The sequence below is a fragment of the Carassius auratus genome, unplaced genomic scaffold (genome assembly GCF_003368295.1).
Source record: "Carassius auratus strain Wakin unplaced genomic scaffold, ASM336829v1 scaf_tig00044432, whole genome shotgun sequence".
Classification (NCBI taxonomy): Eukaryota; Metazoa; Chordata; class Actinopteri; order Cypriniformes; family Cyprinidae; genus Carassius; species Carassius auratus.
The window spans coordinates 93,933-98,910 of NW_020526825.1; the positions used below are offsets into that span (position 1 = coordinate 93,933).

At 37.6% G+C, this 4,978-nt stretch overlaps 1 long non-coding RNA gene across 1 annotated transcript; it reads left to right on the forward strand.

Moving 5' to 3' along the window:
- The first annotated feature begins 1,261 nt into the window (after window positions 1-1,261).
- Window positions 1,262-3,813, forward strand: LOC113087029 (uncharacterized). Its single transcript, XR_003285192.1, has 3 exons — window positions 1,262-1,568; window positions 2,744-3,306; window positions 3,397-3,813. It is a non-coding gene; the product is annotated as an uncharacterized LOC113087029 (long non-coding RNA).
- Window positions 3,814-4,978: the final 1,165 nt, after the last annotated feature.

Consider the following 4,978-nt stretch of genomic DNA (forward strand, 5'->3'; position numbering starts at 1 on the left):
ATAATTATTTCCCCTACTAATTTTATAAATTATAAAATCAATTTTCCATATTATGGAAGTCAATCGCCGTTCGATTGTCACATTCTTCAAAATATCTTATTTTAATGCTGATGACCAAACAGGTGACGGTAGCCATTGACTTCCGTTGTATTTTTCCCCCTACTATGGAAGTCAATGGCTACTGTCAACTGTTTGATTACCAGCATTCTTAAAAATATCTTATTTTTGTGTTGATAACCAAACAGTTGGCACAAGCCAATTATTTATATTGTATACTTTGTCTCTGCTATTAAAGTTAATGGCTATAGTCATCTGTTTGGTTGCCAGATTCTTCAAAATATCACATTTTATGTTCAACAGAAGAAAAAAATCCTACAGATTTGGCACAATTTGAGGGTGAGTTATTAACGATAGGATTTCCATTTTTGGGTGTACTATCCCTTTAATGCCTATGAAATTACAGTTTATCTAAGGTTAGCCAATTTGTTTTACAAGCTTCTGTTTAAACTGTCAATTTGCTAATCTGAAAAAGAAAAAAAAAAACTGTTAGCTTGACTAGAACCGTTTATGGTCTCATACTTTTTTTGCATACTAGCCACAACAATAGTTTTGCTAAACTAGCTTTTTAACGAGATTTCCTTCAAATTGTTGCTCTGCTAATCTGAAATAAAAAACAGACTATAGAAAAACATTGATACTGCAATTAGAACTGTTTGCATATAAGCTACAATTTAGCTAGCATGTATAGCTAAATTATCTTTAAACTTTTCCTGCGCTGTCTGAAAAACAACTGTAGAAGATGGCCATTAGCATAACAAGAAATTGTGTTCACATGCTGTTTTGTATACTAGCGCAACAACAGTTTAGCTAAGTTTTGCTTAATTTAACTAATTGCTTAGTTAAAATTACATTGAAAACTACACAAGACGTTTGTGTTCACCTACTCATTATATTAACCATAAAAACAGTTTAGCTAACTTGTGTAGTGAGATTCATATAATTGCTCTGCTAATCTGACAGAGAAAACTGAGTATAGAAGACATGGTAGCATAACTAGAGCCATTTGTATTCACGCACTTAGCTTACAAACCACAACAACAGACTGTTGTTTTGTCTTCTTAAGGTAGTTTGACTGAGTAAGATGACAGCTAAAATTATTGTGGTGCTAGCATAATATCAACCCTTGTTGCGCTATATGCTAATATGTTTACCGACATGTCCCAATAGGCAGTATCTGACGTCTACAAACAGATCTGTGTGTCAGTCAAGACAGAACACGGAGGGGGGAGACGAATAAACAGACGAATAAACAGGATAAAAGATGTTTGACCGGTGCGTGTTGTGTTTGTCGTATCCAATGGCAGGAGAGACGATGACCTGCTGCGTGTCTCACGGTCTCCATAATGGACATTAGACACAAAGGAAATATTTAATATCCTCCAGACATCAAGCATTTGGTTGGTTTCACCTGAAGGCTCCCCGAGGACGGCCAGAAGCCGCGCTATAGGCGCTGACGGATATTCAAACAGACGGGCTTTCTGCCGAACGCCTCCAATTCTTTAAAAAAGGTAAACAGTGCTGATAGATTCTCCGCCCGTCAGAACCAGAGAAGTTCCACATATGGCTGACAGCCGGCTAAACGCGGGAACCGCTGAAGGTTGACAGGAAGTTGGTGCACAGAATTAGGCCGCGGCTGTGTGGAGAAAACAAAATGTCCTCATTTCTCTTCTGATTCACGTAGAATAATTCATTTTAGATAAATAAACAAATACTCAATGCTTATTAGTCTGCCTTGGGCATAACGTTTTAGTCAACAGCTGTTTTTATTGAACAAATTTCACCAGAGTAGCAAAGTTTGCACCATAATATCGTTGCTAATGCAGTCATTTTCAGAATAACATTTAGTAGACTCTTTTTATCAAAAGTGACTTACAGTGCATTCAGGCTAACTTTTTTTAACCTAACATGTTCCCTGGGGATCGAACCCACAACCTTTTGCACTGCTAAGGCAATGTTCTACCACTGAGCCATATTTCTTGCTTAATCTTTATTAATTTTAGTACTTTAGCCCAAACTAAACAAAAAATATGAATGGAAATATTTACTAAAAGTGCCAAATAACATTTTTAGATTTCGATAATTTCAATTGTGTGATGTTCTATATATATATATATATATATATATATATATGTTATACAATGAATGTGATGGTTTGTGGTTTTTAGTTTTACCAACTGATCCATGAATTTTAATTTTACAAGAATTTCTAAAAAGAAGATTAAATGTGCTTTTTAGCTAACTTCCTCTTGGAATGTTTCACACTTAAAGTTATTATTAAATTAGTACTGTTTTGATGCTGTTATTCAACCAGTGCTTGTCATTCTGAACGTTTGAAATAATGGTTTCTTGACAATCTCAGCTTTTCCGACCTCCCGCAGGCAGAAATCTGCTGACAAGAGTCAGATGTTGCTGATATTGACACATCTGCGCAGACGTTTCTCTGATTCCCCGGGGTAGCGGGAGAAAGCTAGAACCACAGCAAAAGACGTTTCTTTTCACTTTTCCATTGATTCTCAGCTCTGCTGCCACTTTTTTAACTTATTCCTCAGTCAACTTTAGGTGACCAAGGCTAACCTGACCCCATTCTATCAGTGCGTCCACATGGGTTGTGCTTTTACTGTCAATGCGTTTGAAATGATGGATTGTGCATTCACACCACTCATGGCTTGTCTTCGCTTCTAAGGACCCCACATCAGAAGCCAACGCCCGCTGTCCTTGAAACTCTGGCTCGACTTCCACAAATCCTGTTATTGTCGGGTCACGATAGACTCGAACCGTGCCAAAACTTCAGCAAAGAGGCGTCGACGAGGATCTCGATACATTGTCTGTGAAAGCCGTGCTATGCTACATCTCTGGTTTTATGCTGGAGCCAAAAGAGTTTCCAGATTGAACTGGGATTTCTGGTCCCCGGGCAAATGAGCGCTGTCAAACAGCTGTTAAAAGTCTTCAATTCCTAGGAGCGAGGCGGCGACAGACTTGTCTATATGTTTGAATTAAATCCTGCGCCTGCCTGTTTATCTCGGCATGAAAGAGCTCGACGGGGACCTGGGGCCTGTGGATTTGAGGCTTCGGGTGGCTTTCACAAAGCCTGAACAGAAATGAAAGGCTAACAGAAGAGAAATGGAGAGAGAGTCTTCTCTAGTTGCGAGGAGCCAAAGTTGAGTCGCGCACAATGGATTCGGGTGGATTATTACTCCGGTGTTGTGCTTCGATTCTGGTAGGATGGGAAGGTGAACTTCCCAGGAGGTGACTGAAAACACTTCCCTCATTAATGCACCAACATGAATGGCGACACGTGATGCATGCTAATGATTTCTTTGTCTTCTGCATTTACAGGAAACGTGAGGGTTTTCAGCTTGCAAGCACTTCCTGTATCTATAACCAACTGCTTCTTAATGGACCCTTTTTTTCAGGGTTCCCAGAAGTGGAAGTCGTCACAGTTGGGAACCTTCTATAGTGGTGTACAGTGTACAGTGCATGCTGAATTATTATGTGAGCTAATATTCTGATCATATTCTTTTCCAAGCACATTTGACCAATTCAAACCACATTAATCTTAATAACTACTTAAAATTTTGTATTGAATCATTTATAAGTGATATAATTATCCATGAAGGCAGGAACTGACTTCTTCCGACTCATCTTGGGTCAGCAGGGTTAGAAAAAAAAAAAAGGTGATGAATTAGATGTAAAACCTTAAAGAAGAATTTGGTCTCCAGTGCCACCATTTTCCAAAACTGCCACCTGGAGTCTACAGAAGTAGAAGTTTTAGGTTTCAGGACTTGCTTGATTAAAAAAAATTGACCCTTACTCTGTGTCACTTTCTGAAAGTTAATCCCAAGGTAAACACTAAGAGTAATGTTATGGCATACACTAAAAAGAAGTAAAAAAATAAATTTACAATGTTAATAATTGTGTTAATGCATCATAATGGCTTTTACTAAGTCACTTTTATAAACGGTATGTTTCCTTTGAGAAGGAAAACACGGATCTGCGGAATAAGTAAAAATGCTGTATAATGCATGCCAGGCCAGTAGTTGGCGATGTACATGCCTGCCTCACGTAATGAGTATGCTCATAACATCACTGCTTTCAGAAAATCACACATTTTTGTAGTTAACATTTTCAAAAACCTGAAAATGTCTAAAGTTTTTAGCTGAAAATAGTGGCTCCTTTGAAATGTAATGTATGAAGCAACTGCAGTTTCGTATTTCTGTAGTGGCGTTTGCCCATGCAAAACTCAATGACATGCGTTATAAATGGTTGCTAAGGTGTTTTGAGCCATTTTAACATGTTGTTAAAAATCCCAATCAAAAGGAGGTGTTTCAGGTGTTTTTGCAAGACATGTAAGGGTGTTACTAAAATCTTCATTGTTTTCACATGTTGCTAGGGTGCTTCTTGATGGTTGCTAGGTAGCTGCTTAATCGTCCAAGTGAAAAAATCCCATTCTTCCAAACTCCTAATCAAAGGTGTTTCAGGTGGTTTAAAGAACATGATATTTGTTACTCTACTGTAGTCTTTTTTTCATATAAATTTTTCTGAGCATGTTGCTATTTCTTGTGGTGCTATAGGTGGTTGCTAACTGGTTGCATACCAGTCCAAAGGAAAAATACCAATCTATGATGCTTCAGTCAACTCCTGTAAAGATATATATATATTTTTTCCCACAGGAAGTTGTTTGTTGCACAAACTGGTTAATCCTTTTTGAGTAATTTGGATAGCAAACATAAGTAAGAAACTCTCCATGGTTTTAATATGTTGCAAAATTAGTTTTAGACGTTCCATTACATTTGACAAAGCAGTCCCAGTTGTCCATAAGATATCACAATCAACTAAAAGCTTTGATTTTATAATTCAATAAACCTTTGTGACCAGTATGATGTATCAAGAGCAAGATTAGCATCCAATTCCAAGTGAA